At 35.4% G+C, this 13,206-nt stretch overlaps 1 protein-coding gene across 1 annotated transcript in view; it reads right to left on the reverse strand.

Annotated features, from left to right (window-relative positions):
- LOC147019276 (inosine-5'-monophosphate dehydrogenase 1-like) overlaps positions 1-13,206 on the reverse strand; it is a 315,330-nt gene that overhangs the window by 133,432 nt on the left and 168,692 nt on the right. The window lies entirely within an intron of this gene.

The raw sequence follows: 13,206 nt of genomic DNA on the forward strand, positions 1-13,206 counted from the left end.
AGGTTGTAATCCTGGTCGATCATTTCAGGAGGTCACCTCAACTCTGTCATCAAACTTGTCGTCAAATTTGAAATCAAATTTTTGGTACCCGACCTCGGTTGCTAAGCAATACATGAAAATCCACCATGTTATTACTTGGCAAAATGGAATTAATTGAAAAAGCTTGTTGACATTTATGGTGATAGAGCAAAATTAAAATCGCAGTCGATGTAAATATTGTTCATCGGATGTTTTAACAATATCATATGCGTGTGGGAAGTTTCCCGCACTTTGAAAAAAGCCTACAGCTCCATCATTTCGAGTTCGAGTTCGAGTTGGATCGAGATGAAACTTGGCAGGGATATTTTTCGAACAATTTCGCATGAATGCATCTGATTTTCGATATTTTGACAGTATCCAATTTTTGGTAGTGATGACATCACGAATCGGATTTTTGGTGATTTGGTAGATTTTCAATCACATGATTTTTGGTAGCGATGACGTGCTGAATCTGAACAATTTTCTTATCCGATCTTAAATAGGCTTATAGTACCCGGTGAGAGAAATCAAACGATACCAAGTTTGGTGACCTTGACCTTTATGGTTATGGTGAAGGCCTTGTCAAAGTTTGAATTCCTTGAAGTTCAAAACTTGAATTCCTCAAGTTTGTGGAGAGTTTTTGACTGGCTGAAACTCTTTTCTCGTCTGTGATAATTCGCAGGCTTTGCCGGTCCACTGCGGCTTTGCCGGTCTCTGGTCATATTAAAACCTAACTGGTACTGTTACGAATCTGGCAGCCATGAGCACACAACAGCCAGAGTCCTTATAGATCAGTTATATCGGTAAGTATGTGTTTCTCGGTAGGGTCCCGTCCCTTGGTTTAATGGGTGATTAATTGTACGTGCGCTGCGGAGTTATTTTATAGTTAGGATTTTATGACCCAACCAACGACCCCACCAACAACTCTCTGCTTTTGGCATTGTCCTCGCTCTTTGCTCACCGGCGAGCGAGCGCGTGAGTGGGCGGAGTTTAACATGGGCATGGCGTCCCCCTTTGGCCAATCGACAAGGAGCGGGCATCTCCCCCGCCCCCTCCCCCACTCAACGCCATCGCCATTACGCACGTGGTCGGAGGTGAGGACGTAGGTGGAGCTACAAACGCGATCGGACTCCACCCAGAAGGGTGGGAGTTGCCCTGCCTACCATGGGCCTGTCCAATGGGAGACGGCCAGGGAATCGTGCAATGGGTCCGACCAATCAGGAGGCGAGTGGCCAGGAGAAGAAGCCCCTCCCTCCTAAAGAGGGGGAGTGTGGTTGTTGGGACCAGCGTTGAGAGACAGAGATCGTGGCGTTTGCCAAACAGCCTGTCATCGTGTGTGAGACATTTCTTGTGGGAAAGGACATTTCAATTCAGACATTTCCAACCTGGCATCCAAAGCCAATGAGTGGTTGTCGACAAGAGTGTTTTCTGGAGGATCGTGGATCGTGGCAATAGCGGTCGACCATCTCATCACGGGAGATCACCTCGTCTCGCCTCCTCTGGGTTCGGCTTCCCTGGTCCTTGCTTTTGGCGACTGGAGCTCCGGGAAGGTGTGGACGTCGAGCCGCGCGAACGCGGCCAGGTAGCCAGCATGTTCTCTCCCCTCAGCTCGTCTTCCCTCCGAGCTGAAGTGGGCAATAAAAGACCCGACGGGGTCCATTTCTTTGGGTGTGTGTCTGAGTGTGGGCCCATCTCCAAGTAGAATTGTTAATTGCTTCTGTTGTACATTATTTGCATTGCTTAGTCGTGATAACTCTGCTCTGTGTTCCCCTCCCCAATTATTGTTGTTAATAAATTCCCCTCTTGTTGAATGTACCAGCTCGTTCTTTGTCATTTCTGCCATTGGTTTGCCACAGTGCGTATTGGGGATTAGGAAGGCCGTTGCCGTAGTTGTACATTTGGACCGACGGGCCTTGGTAACCATCCGCTCGGGTTACACACGGTTGGAGCACGGTCACGGCTCGTTCCGCTCGAGGCCTGCCGAGGGTGTGAATTCTCCGGTAAGCTTTACCGCGTGGATACTTAGGTATATTGAAGTTGGCAATTAACCCTACTCCACGCGGTCGAATTATTGGTGATTCATGGTCCTGTAAGGGACCCGTACCTTTGGGTTTATCCGAGGGTCACGACCTAAATTCCGGTGTGTTCGGTGGAGCCGACTCTACTGCTCCCCCTCGCGGTCGTGCTCGCCACCGAGACCCAGCACCACAACAGTACTACCACTTTATAACTGCTGGCAGTGATGACTGGGTATCAAGACATCCATCTCGCTTTGATCGGACACTTGACCCTGATCCTTGTATTTTCGGAGATAAAGAGGTGCAATTTTTTCCCTTTTTACAACATGGCTGCCACAACACGTGACCTATGATGTCATTATTTATAATTTAAACATTCCAAGTGAGCAGTCAGTCACTCTTGTTGTGAAAATTTTGTCTTGATCCTTCAGGCGGTTGCAGAGAAAAACACATTCTGTGTGGACAAACAAGCAGAAACAATTGAAAAATCACTCATGGAGTGAAACTTGGTGAAACGGAACGGCACTCGGTGGAACGCACACCTCTGCCAGGCTGAATAGTTTACATTTTTCTTCTCATCACCGAACCAACTCATCCACCAAGTTTTGTCATAACTCATCCACAACGTTTTGAGATCTCATGCGCTCCATCGTTTTTGGTGCCATCTCTCATTGGTGAAGAATCATTTCAATAATTCTTGTATCCGGTCCGGATTCGAATCTTTACCAAAATTTAATCGATTCTCCCTTGTCACACTCCCAACGTACCAAAATCTTTTTGTAGAATCCATCCATAATCTTTTTGAGATATTGTGCTCAATATCATTTTTGTCCCCATCTCTAAATGGTGAAGAATCACTGAAAAAATTCTCAGATCCGGTTCTGGATTCGGATCTTCACCAAAATTAAACGTTGCTCTCCTTGGCCGGTCAACTACATTCACAAAAATTTTCAGGACGATTGCTTGAAATCTGTGGCCAAAATCATGAGACAGACAGACCGCGCAAAACAAGTCCTGGGGAGGTTCTACAATATCTCATTGCTCTTTCTCGTTTAATTTGATTGTGATCGTAATTTAATTAAACATTTTAATTATATTTTAACCTCTTCATGTCATTAATACCCTCTTGCTTTGAAGAACAGGACGAAAGGGGGAGGTGTGGTAGAGAGGGGACAGTCCTTTCAGTATTTTTTTTTTAGTCCTTTTCCCCTTTTAGTCCTTTTAAGACCCTGTCCATATTTTATACCGTTTAGACCCCTCAAGACCCAATGGACACCTCAAGACCTTATCGACCATGCAGACCTTTAGATTCCAATTCTGATTGGAAAGAATGCAAAGCACCTTTAGACCCCATTGACTCTTCAAACAATTAGACCCATTAAGATCATTAAGACCTCTTTCTTTAAACTCTTCAAACCCCTTCGACCTTTTAAGACCCCATTTAACACCCTTTCAGGCATTTACCTCCTTTCTATCGCTTTAAACCTGTTAGACTCTAACTCCTTTTGGAACGTACCTTTAAGACTATGAGATACCTGAGACAACATGGACCTTTAGACCACTTGTGATCCTTTAAATCCCCATGGATCATGTAGACCCTTTTGACCTTCAAATGCTTTGGACCGCTTTAGACTCTCGCACCTTTTGACCCCTTCCTTTCATTGGACAAAAACTAATAAAACGTTATTCAGCAATTCAGGACCCACTCATCGTACATGGTGTTTTACCACGTGGATACAATCGTGAGACCTTTCAGCCCCCACGGCACATAATTTTCCATCGAAAATCAACCTTATCAATGTTAAAACATGACATGTAACCATGTAAAAATATGACATCTAACCATGTAAAAATATGACATGTAACCATGTAAAAACATGACCTGTAAACAGATTAAAACATGACATGTAACCATGTAAAAACGTGACCTAAAAACGCATTAAAACCTGACATGTAACCATGTAAAAACGTGACCTGTAAACATATTAAAACATGACCTGTAAACGCATTAAAACCTGACATGTAACCATGTAAAAACGTGACCTGTAAACATATTAAAACATGACATGTAACCATGTAAAAACATTTCCTGTAGACGCATTAAAACCTGACATGTAACCATGTAAAAACATGACCTGTAAACATATTAAGACATGACATGTAACCATGTAAAAACATGACCTGTAAACATATTAAAACATGACATGTAATCATGTAAAATCGTGACCTGTAAACATATTGAAACATGACATGTAACCCTGTAAAATATGACATGTAACCATGTAAAAACATGACCTGAAAACATATTGAAACATGACATGTAACCATGTAAAAATATGACATGTAACCATGTAAAAACATGACCTGTAAACATATTGAAACATGACATGTAACCATGTAAAAAATATGACATGTGACCATGTAAAAACATGACCTGTAAACATATTGAAACATGACATGTAACCATGTAAAAACATGACAGGTAAACATATTGAAACATGACATGTGATCATGTAAAAACATGACATGTAACCATGTAAAAACATGACCTGTAAACATATTAAAACTTGTCATGTAACCATGCAAAATATGACATGTAACCATTAAAAATGTGACCTGCAAACATATTAAAACCTGCCATGTAACCATGTAAAAACGTGACCTGTAAACATATTAAAACCTGACATGTAACCATGTAAAAACGTGACTTGTAAACATATTAAAACATGACCTGTAAACGCATTAAAACCGGACATGTAACCATGTAAGAACATGACCTGTAAACGCATTAAAACCTGACATGTAACCATGTAAAAACGTTACCTGTAAACATATTAAAACATGACATGTAACAATGTAAAAACATGACCTGTAAACATATTAAATCATGACATGTAACCATGTAAAAACACGACCTGTTAACATCTTAAAACCTGACATGTAAATATATTAAAACATGACATGTAACCATGTAATAATATGAAATGTAAACATATTAAAACATGACATTTAACCATGAAAAAAACGTGACCTGAAAACGCATTAAAACATGACATGTAACCATGTAAAAACATGACCTGTAAACATTTTAAAACATGACCTGTAAACATATTAAAACCTGACATGTAACCATGTAAAAACGTGACCTGTAAACGCATTAAAACCTGACATGTAACCATGTAAAAACGTGACCTGTAAACATATTAAAACATGACCTGTAAACATATTAAAACCTGACATGTAACCATGTAAAAACATGACCTGTAAACATATTAAAACATGACATGTAACCATGTTAAAACATGACCTGTAAACATATTAAAACATGACATGTAACCATGTAAAAACATGACCTGTAAACATATTAAAACCTGACATGTAACCATGTAAAAACGTGACCTGTAAACGCATTAAAACCTGACATGTAACCATGTAAAAACGTGACCTGTAAACATATTAAAACATGACCTGTAAACATATTAAAACCTGACATGTAACCATGTAAAAACATGACCTGTAAACATATTAAAACATGACATGTAACCATGTTAAAACATGACCTGTAAACATATTAAAACATGACATGTAACCATGTAAAAACATGACCTGTAAACATATTAAAACATGACATGTAACCATGTAAAAACGTGACCTGTAAACCAATTAAAACGTGACGTGTAACCATGTAAGGACATGACATGTAACCATGTAAAAACATGACCTGTAAACATATTAAAACATGACATGTAACCATGTAAAAACGTGACCTGTAAACATTAAAACATGACATGTAACCATGTAAAAACGTGACCTAAAAACGCATTAAAACCTGACATGTAACCATGTAAAAACGTGACCTGTAAACATATTAAAACATGACCTGTAAACGCATTAAAACCTGACATGTAACCATGTAAAAACGTGACCTGTAAACGCATTAAAACCTGACATGTAACCATGTAAAAACGTTACCTGTAAACATATTAAAACATGACATGTAACAATGTAAAAACATGACCTGTAAACATATTAAATCATGACATGTAACCATGTAAAAACACGACCTGTTAACATCTTAAAACCTGACATGTAAATATATTAAAACATGACATGTAACCATGTAATAATATGAAATATAAACATATTAAAACATGACATTTAACCATGAAAAAAACGTGACCAGAAAACGCATTAAAACATGACATGTAACCATGTAAAAACATGACCTGTAAACATTTTAAAACATGACCTGTAAACATATTAAAACCTGACATGTAACCATGTAAAAACGTGACCTGTAAACGCATTAAAACCTGACATGTAACCATGTTAAAACGTGACCTGTAAACATATTAAAACATGACCTGTAAACATATTAAAACCTGACATGTAACCATGTAAAAACATGACCTGTAAACATATTAAAACATGACATGTAACCATGTTAAAACATGACCTGTAAACATATTAAAACATGACATGTAACCATGTAAAAACATGACCTGTAAACATATTAAATCATGACATGTAACCATGTAAAAACATGACCTGTAAACGCATTAAAACCTGACATTTAACCATGTAAAAACGTGACCTGTAAACATATTAAAACATGACCTGTAAACATATTAAAACCTGACATGTAACCATGTAAAAACATGACCTGTAAACATATTAAAACATGACATGTAACCATGTTAAAACATGACCTGTAAACATATTAAAACATGACATGTAACCATGTAAAAACATGACCTGTAAACATATTAAAACCTGACATGTAACCATGTAAAAACGTGACCTGTAAACGCATTAAAACCTGACATGTAACCATGTAAAAACGTGACCTGTAAACATATTAAAACATGACCTGTAAACATATTAAAACCTGACATGTAACCATGTAAAAACATGACCTGTAAACATATTAAAACATGACATGTAACCATGTTAAAACATGACCTGTAAACATTAAAACATGACATGTAACCATGTAAAAACATGACCTGTAAACATATTAAAACATGACATGTAACCATGTAAAAACGTGACCTGTAAACCAATTAAAACGTGACGTGTAACCATGTAAGGACATGACATGTAACCATGTAAAAACATGACCTGTAAACATATTAAAACATGACATGTAACCATGTAAAAACGTGACCTGTAAGCATTAAAACATGACATGTAACCATGTAAAAACGTGACCTAAAAACGCATTAAAACCTGACATGTAACCTTGTAAAAACGTGACCTGTAAACATATTAAAACATGACCTGTAAACGCATTAAAACCTGACATGTAACCATGTAAAAACGTGACCTGTAAACATATTAAAACATGACATGTAACCATGTAAAAACATGACCTGTAAACATATTAAAACATGACATGTAACCATGTTAAAACATGACCTGTAAACATATTAAAACATGACATGTAACCATGTAAAAACATGACCTGTAAACATATTAAAACCTGACATGTAACCATGTAAAAACGTGACCTGTAAACGCATTAAAACCTGACATGTAACCATGTAAAAACGTGACCTGTAAACATATTAAAACATGACCTGTAAACATATTAAAACCTGACATGTAACCATGTAAAAACATGACCTGTAAACATATTAAAACATGACATGTAACCATGTTAAAACATGACCTGTAAACATATTAAAACATGACATGTAACCATGTAAAAACATGACCTGTAAACATATTAAAACATGACATGTAACCATGTAAAAACGTGACCTGTAAACCAATTAAAACGTGACGTGTAACCATGTAAGGACATGACATGTAACCATGTAAAAACATGACCTGTAAACATATTAAAACATGACATGTAACCATGTAAAAACGTGACCTGTAAACATTAAAACATGACATGTAACCATGTAAAAACATGACGTGTAACCATGTAAAAACATGACGTGTAAACATATTAAAACATGACGTGTAACCATGTAAAAACGTGACCTGTAAACCAATTAAAACGTGACGTGTAACCATGTAAGGACATGACATGTAACCATGTAAAAACATGACCTGTAAACATATTAAAACATGACATGTAACCATGTAAAAACGTGACCTGTAAGCATTAAAACATGACATGTAACCATGTAAAAACGTGACCTAAAAACGCATTAAAACCTGACATGTAACCATGTAAAAACGTGACCTGTAAACATATTAAAACATGACCTGTAAACGCATTAAAACCTGACATGTAACCATGTAAAAACGTGACCTGTAAACATATTAAAACATGACATGTAACCATGTAAAAACATGACCTGTAAACATATTAAAACATGACATGTAACCATGTAAAAACATGACCTGTAAACATATTAAAACCTGACATGTAACCATGTAAAAACGTGACCTGTAAACGCATTAAAACCTGACATGTAACCATGTAAAAACGTGACCTGTAAACATATTAAAACATGACCTGTAAACATATTAAAACCTGACATGTAACCATGTAAAAACATGACCTGTAAACATATTAAAACATGACATGTAACCATGTTAAAACATGACCTGTAAACATTAAAACATGACATGTAACCATGTAAAAACATGACCTGTAAACATATTAAAACATGACATGTAACCATGTAAAAACGTGACCTGTAAACCAATTAAAACGTGACGTGTAACCATGTAAGGACATGACATGTAACCATGTAAAAACATGACCTGTAAACATATTAAAACATGACATGTAACCATGTAAAAACGTGACCTGTAAGCATTAAAACATGACATGTAACCATGTAAAAACGTGACCTAAAAACGCATTAAAACCTGACATGTAACCTTGTAAAAACGTGACCTGTAAACATATTAAAACATGACCTGTAAACGCATTAAAACCTGACATGTAACCATGTAAAAACGTGACCTGTAAACATATTAAAACATGACATGTAACCATGTAAAAACATGACCTGTAAACATATTAAAACATGACATGTAACCATGTTAAAACATGACCTGTAAACATATTAAAACATGACATGTAACCATGTAAAAACATGACCTGTAAACATATTAAAACCTGACATGTAACCATGTAAAAACGTGACCTGTAAACGCATTAAAACCTGACATGTAACCATGTAAAAACGTGACCTGTAAACATATTAAAACATGACCTGTAAACATATTAAAACCTGACATGTAACCATGTAAAAACATGACCTGTAAACATATTAAAACATGACATGTAACCATGTTAAAACATGACCTGTAAACATATTAAAACATGACATGTAACCATGTAAAAACATGACCTGTAAACATATTAAAACATGACATGTAACCATGTAAAAACGTGACCTGTAAACCAATTAAAACGTGACGTGTAACCATGTAAGGACATGACATGTAACCATGTAAAAACATGACCTGTAAACATATTAAAACATGACATGTAACCATGTAAAAACGTGACCTGTAAACATTAAAACATGACATGTAACCATGTAAAAACATGACGTGTAACCATGTAAAAACATGACGTGTAAACATATTAAAACATGACGTGTAACCATGTAAAAACGTGACCTGTAAACCAATTAAAACGTGACGTGTAACCATGTAAGGACATGACATGTAACCATGTAAAAACATGACCTGTAAACATATTAAAACATGACATGTAACCATGTAAAAACGTGACCTGTAAGCATTAAAACATGACATGTAACCATGTAAAAACGTGACCTAAAAACGCATTAAAACCTGACATGTAACCATGTAAAAACGTGACCTGTAAACATATTAAAACATGACCTGTAAACGCATTAAAACCTGACATGTAACCATGTAAAAACGTGACCTGTAAACATATTAAAACATGACATGTAACCATGTAAAAACATGACCTGTAAACATATTAAAACATGACATGTAACCATGTAAAAACATGACCTGTAAACATATTAAAACCTGACATGTAACCATGTAAAAACGTGACCTGTAAACGCATTAAAACCTGACATGTAACCATGTAAAAACGTGACCTGTAAACATATTAAAACATGACCTGTAAACATATTAAAACCTGACATGTAACCATGTAAAAACATGACCTGTAAACATATTAAAACATGACATGTAACCATGTTAAAACATGACCTGTAAACATATTAAAACATGACATGTAACCATGTAAAAACATGACCTGTAAACATATTAAAACATGACATGTAACCATGTAAAAACGTGACCTGTAAACCAATTAAAACGTGACGTGTAACCATGTAAGGACATGACATGTAACCATGTAAAAACATGACCTGTAAACATATTAAAACATGACATGTAACCATGTAAAAACGTGACCTGTAAACATTAAAATATGACATGTAACCATGTAAAAACATGACGTGTAACCATGTAAAAACATGACGTGTAAACATATTAAAACATGACGTGTAACCATGTAAAAACGTGACCTGTAAACCAATTAAAACGTGACGTGTAACCATGTAAGGACATGACATGTAACCATGTAAAAACATGACCTGTAAACATATTAAAACATGACATGTAACCATGTAAAAACGTGACCTGTAAGCATTAAAACATGACATGTAACCATGTAAAAACGTGACCTAAAAACGCATTAAAACCTGACATGTAACCTTGTAAAAACGTGACCTGTAAACATATTAAAACATGACCTGTAAACGCATTAAAACCTGACATGTAACCATGTAAAAACGTGACCTGTAAACATATTAAAACATGACATGTAACCATGTAAAAACATGACCTGTAAACATATTAAAACATGACATGTAACCATGTTAAAACATGACCTGTAAACATATTAAAACATGACATGTAACCATGTAAAAACATGACCTGTAAACATATTAAAACCTGACATGTAACCATGTAAAAACGTGACCTGTAAACGCATTAAAACCTGACATGTAACCATGTAAAAACGTGACCTGTAAACATATTAAAACATGACCTGTAAACATATTAAAACCTGACATGTAACCATGTAAAAACATGACCTGTAAACATATTAAAACATGACATGTAACCATGTTAAAACATGACCTGTAAACATATTAAAACATGACATGTAACCATGTAAAAACATGACCTGTAAACATATTAAAACATGACATGTAACCATGTAAAAACGTGACCTGTAAACCAATTAAAACGTGACGTGTAACCATGTAAGGACATGACATGTAACCATGTAAAAACATGACCTGTAAACATATTAAAACATGACATGTAACCATGTAAAAACGTGACCTGTAAACATTAAAACATGACATGTAACCATGTAAAAACATGACGTGTAACCATGTAAAAACATGACGTGTAAACATATTAAAACATGACGTGTAACCATGTAAAAACGTGACCTGTAAACCAATTAAAACGTGACGTGTAACCATGTAAGGACATGACATGTAACCATGTAAAAACATGACCTGTAAACATATTAAAACATGACATGTAACCATGTAAAAACGTGACCTGTAAGCATTAAAACATGACATGTAACCATGTAAAAACGTGACCTAAAAACGCATTAAAACCTGACATGTAACCATGTAAAAACGTGACCTGTAAACATATTAAAACATGACCTGTAAACGCATTAAAACCTGACATGTAACCATGTAAAAACGTGACCTGTAAACATATTAAAACATGACATGTAACCATGTAAAAACATGACCTGTAAACATATTAAAACATGACATGTAACCATGTTAAAACATGACCTGTAAACATATTAAAACATGACATGTAACCATGTAAAAACATGACCTGTAAACATATTAAAACCTGACATGTAACCATGTAAAAACGTGACCTGTAAACGCATTAAAACCTGACATGTAACCATGTAAAAACGTGACCTGTAAACATATTAAAACATGACCTGTAAACATATTAAAACCTGACATGTAACCATGTAAAAACATGACCTGTAAACATATTAAAACATGACATGTAACCATGTTAAAACATGACCTGTAAACATATTAAAACATGACATGTAACCATGTAAAAACATGACCTGTAAACATATTAAAACATGACATGTAACCATGTAAAAACGTGACCTGTAAACCAATTAAAACGTGACGTGTAACCATGTAAGGACATGACATGTAACCATGTAAAAACATGACCTGTAAACATATTAAAACATGACATGTAACCATGTAAAAACGTGACCTGTAAACATTAAAACATGACATGTAACCATGTAAAAACATGACGTGTAACCATGTAAAAACATGACGTGTAAACATATTAAAACATGACGTGTAACCATGTAAAAACGTGACCTGTAAACCAATTAAAACGTGACGTGTAACCATGTAAGGACATGACATGTAACCATGTAAAAACATGACCTGTAAACATATTAAAACATGACATGTAACCATGTAAAAACGTGACCTGTAAGCATTAAAACATGACATGTAACCATGTAAAAACGTGACCTAAAAACGCATTAAAACCTGACATGTAACCATGTAAAAACGTGACCTGTAAACATATTAAAACATGACCTGTAAACGCATTAAAACCTGACATGTAACCATGTAAAAACGTGACCTGTAAACATATTAAAACATGACATGTAACCATGTAAAAACATGACCTGTAAACATATTAAAACATGACATGTAACCATGTAAAAACATGACCTGTAAACATATTAAAACCTGACATGTAACCATGTAAAAACGTGACCTGTAAACGCATTAAAACCTGACATGTAACCATGTAAAAACGTGACCTGTAAACATATTAAAACATGACCTGTAAACATATTAAAACCTGACATGTAACCATGTAAAAACATGACCTGTAAACATATTAAAACATGACATGTAACCATGTTAAAACATGACCTGTAAACATATTAAAACATGACATGTAACCATGTAAAAACATGACCTGTAAACATATTAAAACATGACATGTAACCATGTAAAAACGTGACCTGTAAACCAATTAAAACGTGACGTGTAACCATGTAAGGACATGACATGTAACCATGTAAAAACATGACCTGTAAACATATTAAAACATGACATGTAACCATGTAAAAACGTGACCTGTAAACATTAAAATATGACATGTA

This window comes from Eptatretus burgeri, chromosome 10 (genome assembly GCF_056783735.1).
Source record: "Eptatretus burgeri isolate ZD-2024b chromosome 10, Ebu_testis_v1, whole genome shotgun sequence".
Lineage (NCBI taxonomy): Eukaryota > Metazoa > Chordata > Myxini > Myxiniformes > Myxinidae > Eptatretus > Eptatretus burgeri.